We start from the raw sequence: 21716 nt of genomic DNA on the forward strand, positions 1-21716 counted from the left end.
CTGCCCCGGGCTGCCTGTCATGCGGCCCTTGATGGCTTGCTGAAACTCAGTAAGTGGCCCTGTGCCCAAAATAATTGCCCACCCCGACATAGACCTTGATCTAACTGAGTTCTGTGCTGCACTCCTGAAATTCTGTGCTTTGCCTCTATGTCTAACAAGTTAATTTACCATCCTATTACTGACATTTCATGTTGGGTTTACTTCAGTTATCCATAAAACCACAAACATGTCACTTTTGTGGTAAATCCCATTCTGTATTACAGCATGCTTCTTAAGTAAATTTAAGAATTATACTGAAAAAGTATAAAAACATCTTTTAAAACAAAGGCACCCACCACTAATATCACCAGGAGTAACCCATTTTAATACATATCCTGTATTTGGGAAATAAAGTATGAATGAAAAGAAATCCACAAATATCATGATTTTTAACCTTTCTTACTTTATTTTCATGAGAGACAGGCAATTTTCTCCAGCTGAGGAAGTTCAGCAACTTTGCATATTCACTGAGATAAAGAACTAAGAACAAAATATCACTTCATTGCTATAAAGAAATTATTCTGTGTCAGACAAAACATTATTGTTAAAACTAACTTTAGATTACAGTGGAAAAAAGGGAAGAAGGAGGTGAGTGAATTACTTAGCACGCAAAATGCCTACACTACTTTGATTGTCCAATCCTGCAAACCCTGCGCCTATACAACAAGGTACTTAAGTATATATGTTGCTGTAAGCACAAGTCACTGAAGTCAATGGGATTACTTTCATAGTTTTATAGTGGTTAAGATTAGAAGGGATCAGTACATCTTGTGACATCCTGTATATCACAGACAGCTGCATTTCAGCACAAAGACTTTAGACTAAAGCTTCTCAGTTTTTAGGTTGTGCCACCAGAGACCGAGGTGCTACCGATACCCGAGGCCTCCATGATGGCAGAGACATTTCCAAATGGTCCCAGAAGTTCAGCTGTACTCCACACTGAAGTGATAGGTGAAAACTATTCCCAGGCTCCAGGCTAATTTGACCTAAAGAAAAATCCCTTCCAAACCTCAGATCCATTGATCAGTATGATCTTTAGCACACAAGCAAGATATACCAGCCAGTCAAGCATCTAAGAAGGAGGGTTGTCTCTATCATCACAGAGCACTGGGCCAAGTTATTCAGTGTTATGTTTCTAATGCAAAAGAGGAAGTAAAAATAAGTAAGCCCGGTATGAAAAAAATTTCTCCCTGACCTTTCAGGAAACTGGCTGAAACCTGAAGGACAAAAAGGATTATAATTATGTTAAGGCAGAGCAGTGAGTATTATGAGCATGGTGAGGGTAATAAGAATACAAATGAAAATAAGATACTCCCTATTGTCTTTTATATGTGTAAGGGCAAACACATAGTGATCAATCCACCTCTCAACCTGCTATTTGATCAGCTAAATACGTTTAAGTTTCTTAAGTCTCACAACCCCAGGCAACTGTTATGACCTTCCTTTGAACTCTATTTGGTATTTTCATACCTGTATTGTAAGGCAGAGACCCCAAATTGTCATAATATTCTGGCAGAGGTCTTATCAATGCTGTGAAGAACCAAGATTACTTTGCTGTTACTATTTTATTCAGTCAAAATTACATTAATTGCTTTGGCTACACCATTGGATTAAGAGCTTAGATTCAGCTGATTTTCTACAACAACCCTTTAAAGAGTCCTTCTCTCTCTGCATTCTTTGTTTCCAGGTGTGTTACATTGCATTTGGTTATAATAAAACTATGATTTCTTGGATTGTAGTAATTTAACTGAGTCATTCAGATCACTCTTTAACAGTAATTTTCCCTACTCATTATTTTCTGCCCACCAATCTCTGTCTCTTCTGCAGATTGTATCAGGAGATCTTATTCATTGTCTGGATTCCTTGTGGAAATATCATATAGTTTTTTTACTAAGACAACCCCTAGAGAAACCTTACTAGACACAAGTGCATTCACTACCGTTTTCTTATTAAACAATATATTTTAATCCATCTAATATGTGCCCTGTTTATTTGATATAATATTGGGATTTTTAACAAAGGTGTTATATGATACTTGGTCAAATGCTTTGGAGCACGGGTTCTTAACTCCAAGCCTGCAGGCCAGATCTAGCTAGCTTGCAGTGTGGTGTCATCGGGCCAGCAGGGCTCCTTACAAGTCTGGAAATTTGGTGGCAGGGGAACAATACCACTGTTCCCCTGCTGCCAAAATTTTAGACCAACAGGAAGCCCAATTCGACCACGCAGGGCTGGGCAAAGGCAGTGTCGGGCCCAGGACACAATCTTGGTGTGGGGGGCTGGGAAGGGGTAATGCTAGGATCATGAGACCCAATCTCAAAGCAAGGGGGGCTAGAGGGAGCAATGCCAAGACCACAAGATCCAATCCCTGCATATGTGCAGGTGGGAGGGACAGCACTGGGCCCCCAGGGCCTAATCCTGATTTGCAGGACAGAAAGGGGACAGTGTTGGGCCCCAGAGCTCAGTCTAGCCCACAGATCAACCCCACATCACTCATCTGGCCCACAGGACCACACAGTTGAACACTACTGCTGTAAAGAAACCCAAGTGTTCTGCATTAACTCAATTACTTCTCTGAACTAGACATGACATCCTATCAAAATTGACAATGGTAGGAAGGTAATAAGAGCGGATCGCCTCCGGCAGGTTTTAAACTAGGCTCATTGGGAGAAGGAGAAGATGAGGCCGGAGGGAGCTTTGGACCACTAAACCAAGCAGCACCCACAAGTACAGCCCAGCCTACACTGATGATGAGCGGAACAAATACCCAGGTAAGCAACAGGGACCAAGACAGTACTGAGATTAGGGGGCCAGTGCACACATCTTCAGGAGGCCTCAAATGCCTCTACACAAATGTTCGTAGTATGCGGAACAAGCAGGAGGAACTTACCCTCCTGCTAGCTGACACCAACCCAGACACAGTGGGGCTCACAGAAATGTGGTGGGACCCAACACACGACTGGGCGGTGAGTATCAAGGCCTATAGGCTGTACAGGAGGTACAGAATAGGGAGGAAAGGTGGGGGTGTGGTGCTCTATGTCAAGGAGGAATACACATCCTCATCAAGTAGCACAGGGTCAGAGGAGGGGGTGAAGTGCTCTGGGTTAGAATTCAAGGCAGTCGAGGGCAAAGGGACTTAATGGTGGGGGTCTACTACAGCCCACCCAACCAAGGGGAAGAGCTAGACCGGGAATTCGTAAGTCAGCTCATAGAGGTAATTAGGTCAAAGGATGTGGTATCATGGGTGACCTAAACTTCCTAGACATCTGCCTGGAAGACCAGTCAGCCAGGTCTGACCACACACGTAGGTTCCTAGCCAAGAGACAGGACCTCCATCTAACCCAGGAGATGCACAGCCCCACCAGGGGAGATGCCTTGTTGGACCTGGTGCTGGCCACGGGCGACGACCTGGTGAGGGGGCTGCAAGTGTTCGACCACCTGGGTGACAGCGATCATCACCTGCTGGAATTCACCATCCAGTGCAAGGTGGCAAAGGCCTGCAGCAAGGCAGCAGCCCTGGACTTCAGGAGGGCGGACTTCAATGAGGTAAGGAGAATAGTTGGGGAGGCACTGAGGTCCTGGAGGGGAGGGGAGTTGGGTATCCAAGAAGAGTGGTCATTCCTTAAAGAGACAATCCTCCAAGCCCAAAGGGAGGTAATCCCAACACGAATCAAAGGGGGCAAGAGGGCGCAAAAGCCCCCAAAGCTCACCAAAAGCATCCGGGAATGTCTTCTAGCTAAAAGGGAGGCATACACCCAATGGAAGGGAGGGGCCATCACCAGGGAGGACTATACCTCGGTTGCTCAGGGCTGCAGGGGGGTGGTCAGGAAGGCCAAGGCAGAGATGGAACTAGGACTAGCGACCTGGATCAAGGACAACAAGAAGTCCTTTTTTAAATACATAGGGGGCAAAAAGAAGGTACTGGGTAACATGGGGCTCCTGTAAGATACACTAGGAAATCTGGTCGTCACACCAGATGACAAAGCTAACCTATTTAACAATTTCTTTGCCTCCATTTTCCTAAGCAGGGACCGGATCAGCCCCCACACCAGGATCCCCTCAGGGGAGAGGCACCCAGGCCTAGGGTCAGTGAGAATCTAGTGAGGGAACTTCTGGAGGGACTGGACATATTTAAATCAGCTGGTCCTGATGATCTCCACCCCAGAGTGCTAAGGGAATTAGCTGAGGTCATCGCGGGACCCCTGGCACAGCTTTACAAGCACTTATGGTGCTCTGGTGTGGTGTCAGAGGACTGGAAAAGGGCCAATGTGGTCCCCATTTTCAAAAAAGGGAGGAAGGAGGAACTAGGAAACGATAGGCCAGTTAGTCTTACCTCGATCCTGGGCAAGCTTTTTGAGAGAATTATTCTGGCACATGTCCACGAGGGGCCAGCAGGAGAGATTATGCTTAAGGGCAACCAACACGGGTTCATTAGAGGCGGGTCCTGTCAGACCAACCTGGTGGCCTTCTATGACCAGGTCACCAAATCCTTAGATGCAGGGGTAGCAGTGGACACAGTCTTTCTGGACTTTCAGAAGGCTTTCAACACCATCTCTCACCCCGTTCTCATTAAGAAACTGGGGGACTGTGGTGTCGACACCTACACAGCCAGATGGATCGCCAACTGGCTGGAGGGCCACAACCAGGGAGCGGTGGTGGATGGGTCATTTTCGACCTGGAGGGATGTGAGCAGTGGGGTCCCTCAGGGCTTTGGCCTCGGGCCCGCACTGTTCAACATCTTCATCAGTGACTTGGACAAGGGGGTAAAAAGCACCTGTTCAAATTCGCAGAAGACACTAAGATGTGGGGGGATGTGGGCACGCTAGAAGGGGGGAATAGGCTGCAATCAGACCTAGACAGGTTACAGGGGTGGGTTGTTGAGAATAGGATGGGATTCAACACTGACAAGTGCAAGGTGCTGCACCTGGGGAGGAGGAACCAGCACCTACCTACAGGCTGGGGAACTCCCTTCTTGTCAGTGCAGAGGCAGAAAAGGATCTTGGAGTCATCATTGATGCCAAAATGAACATGGGCCGGCAGTGTGGGGATGCAGTCAGGAAGGCCAACCACACCTTGTCATACTTCCACTGATGCATCTCGAGCAGGTCCAGGGAGGTGATCCTCCCCCTCTATGCGGCACTGGTCAGGCCACAGTTGGAGTACTGCATCCAGTTCTGGGCGCCGCACTTCAGGAGGGATGTGGACAACATGGAGAGGGTCCAGAGGAGGGCCACTCGCATGATCAGGGGGCACCAGGGCAGGCCCTACGAGGAAAGGCTGTGGGACCTGAACCTGTTCAGCCTCCACAAGAAAAGGCTGAGGGGGGATCTAGTGGTCTGTTACAAACTAGTCAGGGGGGATCAGCAGGCACTGGGGAAGTCCCTGTTCCCCCGAGCACTGCCAGGAGTGACCAGGAATAACGGTCACAAGCTGGCAGAGGGTAGATTTAGGCTAGACACCAGGAGGCGCTACTTCACCGTCAGGGCGGCTAGGATCTGGAACCAACTTCCAAGAGAGGTGGTGCAGGCTCCTACCCTGGGGGTCTTTAAGAGGAGGCTAGAGGTACACCTTGCTGGGGTCGTTTGACCCCAGTACTCTTTCCTGCCATGGCAGGGGGTCGGACTTGATGATCTGCTCAGATCCCTTCCGACCCTACCAACTATGAAACTATGAAACCAAACCATGATGACTGGGGTTAATAATATTTTTAGCAACTACTTTTCCATTGTTAGAGTAACGAACTAAACATTCAGTTATCTGTTACCAACATCAAGCTAACCAGTCTATAGTCCCCAAGTTACCTGTTTTACTCTTTTTTAAATACAGGAGCTACATTGGCTGCCTTCCAATCCTTTGGCATTTTCTTTGTTTTCAAAGATCTGATAAATATTACCACTAGTGAGTTAGAGAGAGTTCCTGAGCAGGTTCCATTCTTTGCTGCAAGATATTCAGTCCGTTGATTTGAAAATGTTTAATTTTAGATGCTGCCTCCCACCCTGCATTGTTGCAGATGGTAAACTTCTGTCTAAGCCACAACATTATATCAGATGGATACATTCTTCTGCTTTGTTCTAGATAGACATACTTACTTCTTCTACATCACTATTTCTTTTATTTTTCCTAAAATATTTGCATCTAGCAGTGAATCTAGACCCAACTGCTCTGTTCTGTTCTGATGGCATATTTAACATGAACAAAATCAGTGTAGTCGGATCATTATCACTAAAGCATTGTCAACTGCTGATTCCTACATCAGTGATTAACTAATCTTCAATTATGCATCCAAATGCATAAATGGCCGAGGACTGTCTATGTTAAATTACCATTCATTATTTTTTAAAACTCTAAGAAAAATTTGTTATTGACCAAATAAGTTGCTTGAGTAAGCGACAGTAAGAGAGGGGTTTTTTTGTTACACATTACAAACTGTGTTTTGTTCAAGTCTCTCTCCTCCACTTTCCCAGACACAACTTTCTCTCTAGAAGACATTTTGAGTGTCTGTTCTTTGAATCTGTTTCCATTTACATCTAGTCCTAAAGAATGTTTTTTTCAGTTGTTTTCTTCAGGCCTTACTTTTAAAAGTCAGATGACTGAGTTAGTGACTGTCCTTTTTCCAAGAATTTAAATAGTTGTTTATTAAGGTTATTTTCCAAATTTCTATGTCCATTTAAATTAAGCCAAGTAATATCTGGGGTTTTCTTCAGTAGCTACTAACCTCTACATTTCCAGCTTTCTTCCAGTGGTTATCATTTTAAAAGAAAAAAGAAATTCCTTATTTTTCTACAAATCATTAAATTAACAGATACAAAAATTCTTTTAAAGGACTTTGGGTATGCAACATAATACCTGCTCAGTTGTGAACTTCCACCCTATTTCTACCGTTTCAAAGATGATGATTATCCTCTTTCAGTGAAACATCTATTTTGCTGAAATGTTACAGCTTGCCCCAAGGGCTTTCAGGTGGTTGTTAATCATTGTTGCAGCCACTTAAGTGTTCAACTCAGTGTTGCTTGCTTTCTTATCATTATTATATTTAATAGTAAAGTGCTTAGGCAAAAGTCACCATTTATTAGTTCAGTGGTCTCATGGTTATGATTTAGAATGGCTTCATTTCCCAGTTCTAAAATTTGTGTCTCCTCTGTGTCTCACTTTCACTAGCTATAAAATGGGTTTAGCAATACCTTTAGGAAAGGTTTGACATCTACGGATGGTGAAATGCTATGTAAGAACAATTAATTAAATGTTTTTACTAGAAAAGGAGATTCCCCTTAGAAAAAGCAATATGCCCATTGCAAGGAAGTGTGCGGTGCACAAGATACACTATAATGAATCTGCTTCTGAGACTTTCTGAGCTGTTTTCAATATATTTTCTATATATATTTTCACCAGGGAGAGTGACCCTCAGAATTGAGCTGGACAAACTTGAAGCCACAGGGCAAGTGTCTGAGTTGTACCACTAACAGGTGCAACACTAAACTTACTACCTAAAACAAAGAAGGGAAAGATGGCTTTACAACGTGATTGTGTCTTCCAAGTTCTAGGCTGTTCTGAGCGTGGGAGAGGCCCAGTTTCACAGCCTTGCTGTAACCCTCCCCCGACACACCATGGCATAGCTGCAGAGCTATAATTTTAAGACACCTGACTGTTCAGAGAATGTTCTTATCTCATTTGACTCATCCTCATGACCACAAGACTGAAAGCTGAATTGCAGATGGTTTGGGTGAAAATTAAGAGCATAGATGTGAATGTTTTCCAAATTAGGGACAAAATCCTCCCTTAGGCTAGGGACAGACACTACACATAAACTGGTTTATGTGATCAGAAACTGGTTTAAACCTGTAATAGAACAGATGCTCAATGCACATAAACCAGTTTGAAAATGGCTTAAACCAATTTGAGCTAAACCTGGTTGAATTTGGGTCAAACCAATTTATGCAATATCTGTCCCAGACCCCTTCCTGGTTTAAATTAAACCAGACTCCTCCAGCATCCCAGCATACTCTCTGGGCTAGGCGGGGCTCCCTGCTCCCTCCCCTCAGCTCCTTGGCTGGGACTCCGGCAGAAACTGCAGACATCTGCTTGGCTTCTCCCTGCCAGGCCCCATCCCCTGCCTGTACCCCCAGCTCCCCTGACCCCCACCTGCTCCCTCAGCCCCCCCATGTCTGCCCCACCCGCCCCAGCTCCCGGTGCTTTAAAAAACACCACTCACTGGGTGCTGCTGGGTGGGGGGGAGATCCCTGCTGCCCCCCAAAGCCCCAAGCTGTATGGGTTACTCTGCATGAGCCCCCAAACTTCCCCCCCACTCCCCTAGCCCCCCCATGGCTGTCCCACCTGCCCTTTAAGCTCCACCCCTTTAAGGAAAAAAAAAAACAGAAAAAACCCTGGGACTCACTGCTCCTGCAGCAGCCTTGGGGCTTTAGGGGGCTCATGGAAGACCCCCAACACAGTGCAGAGCAGTGTGGGGCAGGGGGGATTGCCTCCCACCAGGCAGGAGTGGTGAGTTTAGGGTTTTTTCTTGTTTTTTTTTCCTTAAAGGGCTGGAGCTGGGGTGGGCGGGGCTGCCATGGGGGGGGGGGGGCTTGGACAGCAGGGGAGGGTCAGGGGGCTCATGTAGAACCCCCCATGCAGTGTGGGGCAGTGGTATCGCCCCCCGTATGGCAGCACCCAGTGAGTCGGGGCTTTTTTTTCCCCAAGTGCCAGGAGCTGGGGTGGGTAGGGCAGCCATTGCCAGGCTGGGAGACCTGGCAGGGGATGGGCCTGGGTGATTCAGAGATTTGGAGATTCAGCAGCAGCAGCCAAATCTCTGAATCAGATTCAGCCAAATCAATTTGGAACAGTGGTTTGAATTACCAAATCGAATCACTGGCCCCTGAATCAGCCGAATCCAAACCCGAAGCAAATACTAGCTGCTTCACACAGACCTATTATCCTGTTGTTGTTTAGGGGAGAAGGTCTTTAACAAGAGCAGGTGCACTCACATTTTGAGCATGTAAACTGTAGTGTGGCCTAGCATTTAGTATGACAGGGGGTGGAAGTTCAGGAAAGATTCTGCACGAATTTAAGAGACTTTCATCCTGATTAGTCCTTGCTTCAACTCCCCTGAAAGTCAGAGGGAGTCTTTCATGGGAGTTGGATCAGGTACATAGGCTTCATTTATACTGGCATCCAAATAGTAACTACACACATAAATTGGTCCCAGTAATACTTGTGCAATGTGTGGAGGAAGTTAGCTGCTGGAAAGAAAATTGTGTTGTTTCTGGGTTTGGTAGAGGAGCTGTAGTCAACATTCAACAACAGATTAGACTTTATTAATAAACAACCTAAAGGCAAGAGTTGTATCTGGGAAACTATTACACAAATGCTGGGAGCTTCTTCACCTGACCAACTGCCCCCAACCAACCAACATGATTACATGCTAAAAGCTTCTTCAAGATGCAGCTTCCTAGCTAAACTTACATGTTCTAAAAGTTTTTGAGGGCAGTGTAAGCATATGTTCTGCTGTAATTAGCACTATGACTGAAAAAGACTTGGGGGTCATGATTGACCACAAAATGAATATGAGCCACCAATGTGATGCTACAGCCAGCAAAGCAAATAAAACTGTGGCTTGCATCTACCAATGCATCTCAAGCAAGACCCAAGATGCCATCTTCCTGCTTTACAGGGCCTTGGTGAGGCTGCAGCTGGAGTACTACAACCAATTCTGGGCTCCACACTTTAGAAAGGATGTGGAGAAGCTTGAGAGAGTCCATAGGAAAGCTACATACATGATCAGAGGTCAAGAGAGCAGGCCTTATGAGGAGAGGCTGAGGCATGGGACTCTTCAGTCTGGAGAAGTGTAGGCTCAGGGGGGACTTGGTGGCAGCCTATAAGTACGTAAGGGGTGTGCATCAAGATCTGGGAGAACGTCTGTTCACCAGGGCACCCCAAGGGAAGACAAGGTCTAATGGTCACAAACTCCTGGAAGACTGTTTTAGATTGAACATGGGAAAAAACTTGTTTACCTTCTAAGTCTCCAGAGTCTAGAATAGACTCCCCCCAGAAGTGGTGCAAGCACCTACTCTGGGCACGTTCAAGAAGTGTTTGGATGATTACCTTGCTGGAGTCATCTGACCCCAGCTGACTTCCTGCCCCTTGGGCAGGGCTGGACCAGATGATCTTGCGAGGTCCTTTCCAGCCCTAATTTCTATGAAATCTATGAAATACTCCCTAATGCTTGTATCTATCTTTTTACTGATGTGGAAGTAATGTCTAATGAAATTCGAATTTATTTCTGTATTTACCTTGCTCACATATACAGTATATATGTGAATTACTTCTGTAAGGCTTTTCCCCCTCTTCTTCCTAATTTTTTTATTTTTGTCATATCCTTCTCATAGTGGAGATAGTATTAATTACTTTCTCAGCTTCTTCTCCAAACCCCTACAACTTTACTTTTTAAGTTTGTAAAACTCAGCAAATCTCTTTGGTTATGAGGCCTCAGAACCCTAATTCTGTTTTTTGGGTTCTTTTTTTTCCTTAGACAGTTCAGGGCTCCCCTTTGAATCCTACTTACAGATCTTTTTTTCTTAAGATTCCAGATTATTTTCTGTCTAGGAGAGCTGGCTCCCCTCAGACCCCATTGCTGCTCTACCATATGCTAGAGCAGTTGCTCTCCATACAAGACAATCACTGTTGGGCCTGTCTCAGTGTCTCTGGGTACACCTACATGTGCAAATTCTGCTGGATGGTTTTACTCCGCACTAAATTACTGTGGAGTAAATCCACCTTGGGCAGGTGTCTACATGTGCAGGCATTTGGGAGCAGATTTGCTGGAGACAGCTGCTTACACTCTGCTCTGCCTCCCCTGCAGGAGCCAAGGGGAGCTCCAGGCTCCCCCTTCATGATAGCCCAGGGGCAGGCAGGGAGCACGGGGCCAGCAGACAGTTGTGTTCTGGCAGAGGCGGGGAGATTTCTTCCTGCCCCTGAGAGCTGCCTGCTGCTGGGGTGGGCTCCAATGGCAGAAGCCGGGCTGGGACAACGTGCCCCTGCCATGGCAGCAAGGAGCTCTCAGCCTTGGCTCCCTGATTTGGGGCAAGAGGGTTGGAAAGAGCTGCAGGGTAGAGGCATGTCCTAACCCCTGCCCCCATCTGATGGGGCAGCTAGCAGTGAGCAAGACTGGGACAGTTCCTGGCCAGCCCTGGGTTGCACAGGGCAGTCTGCACATGCAGCCCAGAGCTGGTTGGAAACTCCCATTCTGAGCAGTTCCCAGCCAGCTCCAGGCAATGCATGCAGACTGGACAGTTCCCAGCCAGCCCTGGGCTGCACAGGGAAGTCTGCACATGTAGCCCGGAGCTGGCTGGGAACCATTTCGTTTCAGACAGTTTGCAGCCAGCTACATGTGCAGACTTCCCTGTGCAGCCGGCGTCTAGCCAGGAACTGTCCCAGTCTGGGGCAGGCCCCAGCTCTGCAGATCTTTCCCAACCCCATGCCCCACTCAGGGGATCGAGGCATGGTGCTGGGAAAGAGCTGTGGAGGGAGGTGCGGGTGCCTGCCGTGATCCACTGGTGGGACACCTAGCGGGTAGCAAATTAACTTTGGAGTAGAGCAAATTACTGCACATGTAGATGGCGATGCTTACTGTGCAGTAATTTACTGTACTGCACAGTAAAGCCTCACATGTAGATGTGTCCTCTGAGGAATTACCTGCCTGAGTCTCATACTATAATCACTACTTGTTAAAACCCCATTGGCTTCAATAAGGATACTCATGATTTATACTGGATTAAGTGAAATTAGAATTAGCCCTAAGTACTAAAAAGTGTCCAGTTCCGTATTTACTGCTTTTTACACTGAAAATTTTTAATGACTCATTTGGTCCAAGGCTTCACACTGGGAGACAGTTAATAATACCGTCTAAAATAAAGAACATTCTACTGCTGAGGATAATTTTTTGGGCCAGAGCTCTGCTGGAGTTATTTCTGATTCACACCATTGTATTTGAGATTAGGATCAGCCCTCAAATGAAAATAACATCTCCCATTTTAAATATTATACCATCTAAATCAGCAGGTTTTATTGACACAATATTTTAAACATTATCATTCTGTCCTTGCTGGGGGTCTATCTATCACTAAGTTGGTGTAATTAAATTAGCTGTAGCTACAGTAAGAAAAAGGACAAAGTCTTTAGAGCCTCACCTGTAGTAGGGAACTCACCTGTTTCTGAGAATATTCATTTAGAGGTGCCCCAAACTTATAACTGTTAATGTAGGCAATAATAAATAGTTTACTCTCACAAGGCTTATCACAATCAAGGAATTTACCCTTTAATGGCAATGAGTGCAGCTGAACTTATGGTGAAAACTGCTTAGCTATAAATGTTCCCAGGACTAAACTGTGTTCATCATTATTTCAGAAAATGTGCTTGGGTGTTTCTGGCTTTATCAGCACTATTTTTGCCCACGTCATTTTCCATTCTTGCCAAGACCCCTGCTGGTCATAGCAGCACTCATAGCAGTTGCATAGACAACAGGCTGCTTGTAAGAACTACTAAATATCAAAATCTACTCTAGACCAATGGCAATATTAGCTTCTGTTTTAAGTGCAGTCTCTCACAAAGACACCCCAGCTCGAAACCAATTTTAGTAATTTATCTTGTGCTAAACACTACTTGTCTCCTCAAAGCAGTCCCACTAAATTCTCTTCTTTGCTAACCTGCTTAGGACCAGATTTTGCAACTTCCCCAGAGCAGCTTTTATTTGAACAAAGGTTAAAAACTATTATTAACCAGTCTATGTTTCCCTTTATACTTTACCACCATTGCTTACTTTTTTGTAGATCCATTCTAAGTTAGGAATACACTACTCAAACTTATTGAGGGTCACTTCCAAGAGATACGTCCTAACAGAGGGCTGCCACCTGTGGGATCCACTCTGATGAAAGCCCTCAGTGTGTTTGCAAGTAGGAAAGTAGACCACACATACAGATTAACAGTTAGATCACTGGAGAGCATGGGATTTATTGTTTTGCTTTTCAATTTTTTTTTCTTTTAATAAAGTGGTTTAATAAAGAATTATGGCAAGTCATAGATACTGCCCTGGCAGCCCACATATGAATCATGAATGATTAAACCTATCAAGGATTAACTCACTGGCTTTAGTGATTTTTTTTCTTCTGCTACATTTTCTTTCTGCTAGCACTGTGGTCAATATAGCCATGGGCAAGAAAGGTCAATTCCACTCTAATTTGTGCATCATCAACACTGATATCTAAGCTCTGAAGGTAGAATTTTGTTTTACTTTCAAGTAATGAATCATGAATATAAAAGGCCACAGATTAATTTTCATTTCCCAGATTAAATGGGTAGATGACACATAGGGAAATAAAAATGTTTAACTATAAAGAAAGATGAGCTGATCTAGAATCAAATAAAGCATTAATCTGTAATCTCTCTGTGTCATTTTTTAGTTACTTTCCAGACTGTAGCTGTACTTTCAGAAGTTCACTGCACTATGGTCTTCAATAATCTGACAAAAATAAAGCACCAGAAAGCTGATTTTGGCTCTGATTTGCAGCTGAAGATACAGTTCACAATTAGTTTCCTCTTGCTGATGCAGGAAGTCTATGTACATCTTGAGTAAACTAGAAGCCACCAAACCAAAACTCAGTTACAAAGAGCTACAATCTGTTGGCTGCAACGCTACCGAAAAGAAATGTATTCCATGAACATGCCACAACGCATTGTTGCAATTTTTCTTAGAAAAAAATAGTGGTGTTGAAATTTGGGGTCCTAACTGCCAAAAGTGCACACAGAATATAACTTGATAAGACACTTACACCAGGAAAATTATTTTCTTGCTCTACATGTCTTGATAACACTAGCTATTATCAAGAATGTCTTTTGTGGGAACTAAATCTTACCAATGCCACACATGATTTAGAGCAGGTGTTGGCAATATTTTAGGAGTGGTGGGTTCAATAAGTGCAGCTTATTCTGAAGATGGGCTGCTGCTCTGACCCAGCCACTGCTTAAAAGGCTTTTTTTAACCCATTCTTAGATTTTTCACAGCTTTTCCAGGGCAAAAGGGCAGCTTCATTATTTCCGTACAGGTCCAGTTTTGTAAGAGACACACCTGGCTCAGAGTTGAATATAAAGTTTATTTAAATTTTTTCTCTTCCCTTCAGTGGCCATTGATTCAGATTCTAATTTCACTGCTAAGCAGGTCATACTACTTCCAAAAGTTAAAATAAATTTAACTGTACAGTTTTGTAATTAAGAGTGGTTCTGATATGGATAGCAAAGGAATGACTGATTTTACCCATTCTATTGTTGTCTTGAGTGTGAGAAAATAGAAGTGAGTCATGCTTTCAGTCACTGTTTGGCTGCCTCACCACACTGTCCCTCAAAATTTAATAGTATTAGGTAGTGGCATGGTCCAGCTCTCTGACCAAAAATGACCTCAGTGCTTTGAAAAACCCCAAACTTCCCTAAACATTAGACAGCATAAGCATGAAGAAACAGCAGGAGTGATTTAAGCTTAGCATGTGGTGAGTCAGACAGGCTTACTGCAGTTAGACAGACAGACAAGAGTATAAAATATATAGGTGGTGGGTGGGAGAGAGGTCGTATTTCCTATTTATGAGGATTGTTCTTGCTAAGAAGTGCTGCCATTTTTGGATGTTAGCCTAAGGTTTTTAATTACTCGTATTTTATAAATGAATTATTAACCACTAAGAATAACTGAGGGACATTTGACTCATAAATTTATAAATAATAAAAGTGTAAATAATATCACCACTCTGCTGTATACCTGTCTCCTTTTTTGAAATGGAGTCTTTATGGTTGCTTTATAGCTCTAGGCTACCAGACAAAAGGGAAGATTTTGCCTGGGTTTACTATATGTGTGCTATTAGTTTTATCGATACCTTGTTTACAAATGGAAGAGGAGGAAAAGGAATAAAAGTAGAAAATAGCACTGAATGAGAAGGATTGAACATTTTCTAAATTTGAACTATTTCCTTCACATTATAATCTAAGGCCCTTTAACCAGCGTTAGCTGGTAGATTATTAACTCTGATTGTCAATGTGTGTTGATATGTCTGCACATATCCTGCCATCTGGGGTATCTCTGCACTTAAATGTTATCAGACTCCTTATTCCTCCTTTCTCTGAGGCCTAGGAACCCAGTTTGGGGCCAAGAGTACTTGGTTCTTGGTATTTACTAATCAAGAACCCTATGATTTCTAAGCAAATAAATATTGGAATTAAAGGACAAACAGATTACAATCATGAATATTTTACTCCATAATAAGGGATCAATAACATAAGGCCTTATTAGGAGAAGCTGAGATTCATGGGACTCTTCAGCCTGGAGAAGCGAAGGCTTAGGGGTGACTTGGTGGATACCTGTAAGTACACAAGGAGTGTGCATCAGGACCAGGGGAGGACAAAGTCTAATTGTCACAAACTGCTGGAAGACCATTTTAAACTTGCCGTAAGGAAAAACTTCTTTACCGTCCAAGTCTCTAAAGTTTGGAATAGACTTCCCCCAGATGTGGTGGAAGCACCTACTCCGGATACCTTTAAGAAAAGCCTAGAAGCTTATCTTGATGTGCAGGGGGCTGGACCCTATGATCTCCCAAGGTCCCTTCCAGCCCTAATGTCTATGAAATCTATAAGGGGAAAGCCACAAACAAAGGACCAAGTAGAAAAGGCGGAAACTATGGGTAACAAGTGAGTAACCAACCAGTCCCAATGCAATAATTAAACACTCAATATCCACAAAATAAAACTTCTTAAAAATTACATCAAGAGACTGCCCATTGCCTTTAGCTTGGTGATGAAGTTGGAGCTCATAGAAAAGGCATGATGCCCTTTACTGGGAATTTGTTAGCTCTCCTGTAGTGGTGGAGTAGCCTCCAGTCTTGGGTGTCCCCTGGGACTCTGTGAAGAGGAGGCCCTAGCAAGTATAGCAAAATGCTGAGGGCTTGGAGATTGTGGAGCCAAGAGTACTGGGTTGGTTTCTGATCCTCTGGCCAAGAGAGCCAGAATGATGCATCTTTTTACTACAAGAAGCAAATCTGGTGTTGGGTCTACTTTGGCTCCTATCACCCAATCCCTGGTTACCTCTCATGTATCATGTCATTTAGACGCTGTCTGTTGTCTGCAGATGGTAGCCTGGCCAGGTCAGGTTAGCTTTTGCCTGTACCACTTGAAGACAAAGACATAGGTTTAGCTATCTACAGTTAGTTCACATATGATCCCAGCCATGTGCATGTTACTCATTGTATGTGGCTGGTTTTCCAGCTTGCCAGGTAGGTTGCTGTTTCTATTTCTTATAGACAGAAAGAGCAGGTAGTCCCTGCAGTTTCAATTGCATAGTCTGGGTCTCTATACTGTTGCTATCTATATGAGCTCTTTGTTCCTATATGAAACGTACCTACTTCCCTGTCTTTTCTAAACAAAGGAATATTACTTTTTCCTATTTCCTATTTATTAAAAACAACCTTTTTAAACATCTGAGGCTACATTCATAAATGCATTATTCTGACTTCACAAATGCAGAATAAGATACTAAATAATAAATGGAGCCTGCTGTCATTTGGCTCACAGAAGTTTTGCCTCTGTAAGAATTGCAAGATTGAGTCTGTTAGAGCATATGGACTCAGGCACCATCTTATGCAGGAAGGAGTTATTGAATAAAACAGGTACAGCTGCAAACTCAACAATCAGGCTTCCCACACTGCTTGAGTCCTAGCTTTGTCTCCACTGCCTGCACAGAACCACTCCCTCATATGGGGATGCGCAGTAGCTGAACAATGCAATAATAAACATTATTACAACGGCTCTGAGATATTGTGTGTCAGCTGAGCGAGATTTTGCAAAACTTTAGAGCAGTGATTGTCACCCAGGGTGCTGTGGTACGACAGGGTACCGTGAGATACTTTGAGGGGTGCCAGCTCCAAGAGCACGGGAAGAGCAGGGAATGAGCTGTGCTGAAAACTAAGCCTCTGTGCCAAGCACCTCATGCTCTGAGCAGTGCTCCTTGCCATGGGCAAGCAGACGGGCAGATGTGGAGCTGCACTTTTTCAGCCCAACTCCTTCCCCTGCTTGTCCCATGTTCCCAGAGCTGGGGAGCAGTCAGACACTCATGTCCCCAAAGGAGAAGCTGCAGCAGCAGGAGTGGCACTCACCCCCTCAGGTACAGACTGGGGGCAGGGAGGAGGCAGAACGTAGAAAGAGCAGGGCATGGAAAGGTCCTGGCCTCTGCACCGGTGGCCATGCTCACTCCCTCCCAACTCCTGCTGGGACACCTGCCTCCTTCAGCTCTCCAGTCTGCCCCATCACCAGCCCATGCTGTGCTCTTAGGGGTGCCCTGCCTGCCACTGCCCACCCTGCCACTTCCTGACATCCTTTCAGAGGTGCCAAGAGGTACAAAGTAAGCACTGTAAGCAATAAACTAGTCTTTAAATGGGGTGGCACTATATTCTGAAAAGTTATCAAGAGCTGACTTGAGTCTCAGAAGAACCAAATAAAGTCATACTGGCAGTGACAGGTCAGCAGAAGGCAGTTTGGTGAACTGGCTGCTGTCCTTTGCTCTCTCCTATAGAGGAAGTTGAATCACCAACAGGAGAGGCTCTGTGGCATTTGGAGACAGTCAATGACCAGCAAGCTGTAGTGGGCTGTTTGGGAAAGCGACCCACCAAGTGTAAGAGCCCAAAGGTCTTTAACAGTCAACACCACATCTCAGCCATAGCACCCCTACTGCTCTACCAAGAGACTGGAGCAAACTGTACATAGCAGGTGGTAGCTTGGACAGGTCAATTTAGCTTTTACCATGGAAAAGATATGCTACCCACTTTGGGCATTGAGATACAGTAAATGCAAAGGCACTGTGGTGGCTAGATCATTTCTGCATGAAGCACATGAAGTCATGAAGCAATCACAGTACATGGAGATGTATAAGTGCTTAGGCCTTTGCACATGCCTTGTTGTACGCAGTTTTTGAAAATACACAGTTTCTGAAGCTTACCTTATTGTATATCATGGCTTAAAATTGAAAAAGAAAAGCATTTAAAGGAACCCTTACAGGGCTAAAAGGTTATCACTATTAATCATAAATATTTTCGTGTCCCATGAGATAAAAAAGTGTGGCTTTCCAAGAAACAGCTAACAATTTATAAGTGACTGAAGTTATACATGGACTAGAAACTATTAGGCATACCTAAGGGTGATAAAACAAGAATGCCAATTAAGAGTCATTATATTGAGTGAACTATGTAGTACGGCTGTGTGACGTGTCGGGTGGTGATTTGTTTCAGAGGAGATTCGGGCCGATTCAGGGGTCGAATCTCTGAATTCGAATCAAATCAGGGGACCAACTGAAAGGTCCAAATCGATCCAAAGCTCTCTGAATCTTCGGAGAAGATTTGGAGAGCTGTGATGATTCGGGCAGTCCCTGGTGGCTGCAGCAGGGAGCTGCAGCCATCCGAGCTGGTAAGTACTGGGGGGGAGAGGGGTTGGAGGAGGGGACCATGGGGAGACCCCCGCCTGCTCCCCCAATGCCCCCCATGGCTGCCCCGCCCACCCCAGCTCCGTACTTTAAAAAAAAAGCCCCAGTGCTCACTGGATGCTGCTGGGCGGGGGGAGGATCCCTGCTGCCCCCCCTGCCCTATGCTGCATGGGGGACTCTGCACTCTCCCGTGGGGCAATGGGGGTGGCAGGGATCGTCCCCCCTCCTGGCAGCACCCGCTGAGTTGGGGCCTTTTTTTTAACAAGTGCTGGGAGCTGTTAAATATGATGCTAAAATTGCCACTTTTAAATAAATGGTGGATTAAAGCACAGCCATTTCAGTTCAAAAATGATGTCCCTCTCTCACAAAAATTTCCAACAAGGGCAGGCAAGGATAAAAAAACAACCGTGCTGGTATTTCTGCTGCATGATTCAACTTTATTTTCCTTCATTTGACAGAGTTTATGACCTAGATATTTTTCCACTTGCAAAGGCCTGGCTTGAGTGTCCAACTGTTTGTTTGTTTACCACTACAGAAATATCTCCAACATCTGTCTGCATTCTCCCACTTACTACATCATATTTCTTGCCATTTCCCACACTCCCCTGCTAACTCTTACTACAAGTGTAGTTTAGTTGTGTTCGCTGGAACACCCTGAAGCTTAACTCAGTCTTTTAAACATTACAACCAATAGAAATAGTTTTCATTAAACTTTACATACATATTTGCAAATTTTACGGGACAAAATTGAGATGGGCCTGATAGTAAATCATCTGGGGGGATAATTAATGATGAAGAAGTTCTATTGCAATGGGAGAGGATCACTTCCATGGCTAAAAATTATCATTACAAAATCATCAACTACACTGATGTAGCCAAGAGCATGAAACCATCCTTTTATTGCCCCTAAAACACAGACAAAATTTGCCCCCAACCCAAAGCTAAAGCAGCTGGAAGGATGCTCTAACTTACAGAGCTAAAAGGGACTGTACAGGGTGGAGCACTTTGCATATTAGCCCTTGAAGTACTTCCCTAATGCTGCTAGCATGTCTCCTGCATCAAGGAAAGCAGAACTCCCAGCTGACCAAACAGGGCAGAACTAAGTTTCCTTCACATCATTCTAGCAAATGGAGTGAATCTGGAGAGTTTCAGCCTTGCAATCTTTCAAGCGTAGAATTTTTCTAAAGACAGCATTGTCTAGAGTTGGACTCCTCTGAAATGTGCCTTCCATTTTAACACTACTTTAATGACAATCTTTAATTAGGAATATGCGACCCAAAAAAAGTGTAAACTCAGTGATGTAAACAAATGTGGATCTTCTTTCCTTAAATGCTTCTTCATTTTTAGTTTAGCTTATTAGGCAACAGCATTCTTTAGGAAGAAGAAGAAAATAAAGAATGAACTGTGGATAAAATGCTGGCTTGTAGTGGAGGAAAGCAATTGAAAAGCAAAATGATTGGCTGAAATGTTATGTCACAATAAAATTTGATAACTCAGCAACGGTTCATTGCATGGTTCTTAGGAAAAGTTGAGACTTGAACACTCAGCCATCTGTTAAGTGGAAACAATGTATGAATATTATTGCAAAATAATTTGGCTGTATTAAAACTTGTTACAGAATTCTTGATTTTGTGTTGGAACAAAATAGGCGCAGAACTCTCTGCGTTTTGCATTGAGAAGTAGAAAATAAACTTCATGCTGCAGAACTGTGCAAATCCTCCTAATGAGAATGTTTTTCTGACCCTGTAATTACAACAAAATTGCATTTGATGTGCTGAAAACTTTGAGAGCAAATGTAGTTGCAAGAATGCAAGTCTGATTGGAATTACAAATGAAGGGACTCTCAGAAATAAAACACAGTGACCTATTCATAGCTGTTATGAGAAGCCAAGAACTGTGCAGATGCCAGTGGGTCATACTTTATAAAGAGAAAGAATGGGGAGAATGTGTGAGAGAATCAATGAAATGCCTCACAGAAATATATTTTGTCACAATTTAGCAACATTTTCCTCCAGTGGGATGGTTGCAATTTTATTAGTATACAGTTTGAAGTGTTGAAATAAACATTTCTAGTGGTCCTATCTGACAACCTGGACACACGGGAACTTGGGGTGATGTTTCTTGATGCCCCAGACAAAACGTTTTTGACTAAATATTAGGGCTGTGCGAAATTTTGGCAGCTGTTTTGTTTCATTTTAGATTCGGCCATGTTGATGGTTGAAACACTGAATCTGAAATGAAACACAGGGCTCTGAAACTGCTCCAAAACAAAATGGGCCGTCCAAAACGTTTTGGATATTTTCTGGAACAATTCAGATGTTTCCGAAACATTTTGGGGGGGGCTTGCAGGAAAACAAAAATGGGGGGGGAGGGAGAAGGATGGCTCTGATATTGACATCTGTAGCTGGCCAGTGACAGTGAACTGTCTCTGAGGTCTCTTCCAATCCCACTGCTCTGGGGGAGGGACAGAGAAGCACCAGAAAAAGGCTGTTTGTGAACTGCTCTCTGCCATTTTGCAGCTACATCTGCTCATGTCTGGAGCAGCAGCAGAGAGCAGCATCTGTAAGCTTGGCTTGCAGCTTGGTAATACTTTGCTACCAAGTTGTAGCCATTACCATTAATCCTTTCCTATTTACCCTTGCTTACCCTTCCCCCAAAATCCTGTTATTTGTTGTTCTTATTCCCCCCTCCTCCCCCCAAAACAAAAAGAAAGCAGTGCTTTGCTTGGAAAGCACTCAATACACATATATTTATTACACATGCACTCACAAAGACACAGACACATTTTTTTCCAGCACACAAAATATGAAGTGTGCTGGAAAGACAGGTGCCAGATCTTCTGGCTAGGGAGGGAGAAGGGGCAGTTCCTCCCCCAAAATGTAGTCGCAGCCTCTTCCCTAGCACTAGCAGGCATGAGGCTTCTTCTGGTGCTAGTGGCAGCAAGGAGGTGGGACCAGTGCCTGCATCTTCACCCCCTCCAATAACACCAGCCATAATAATAACCCCCAGCACCACCAGCATGATGACAGTTTCCTCCACCCCCATTTCAGTTCCCAGCCTGAGCCTTCTGGTGCCAGAGGAGGAGCTGGATCTGGAGGTATAGGACCTGAGCGCCCTAGTAAAAGAAATTCTGGGAACAAGGAAGAATCTGAGTTTGTGCTCCACTTGCTCCAAGTCCCCTAAAGCC

The sequence above is a fragment of the Crocodylus siamensis genome, chromosome 7 (assembly GCF_052110815.1).
Source record: "Crocodylus siamensis isolate JL-2025a chromosome 7, ASM5211081v1, whole genome shotgun sequence".
In the NCBI taxonomy this organism is placed as follows: domain Eukaryota; kingdom Metazoa; phylum Chordata; order Crocodylia; family Crocodylidae; genus Crocodylus; species Crocodylus siamensis.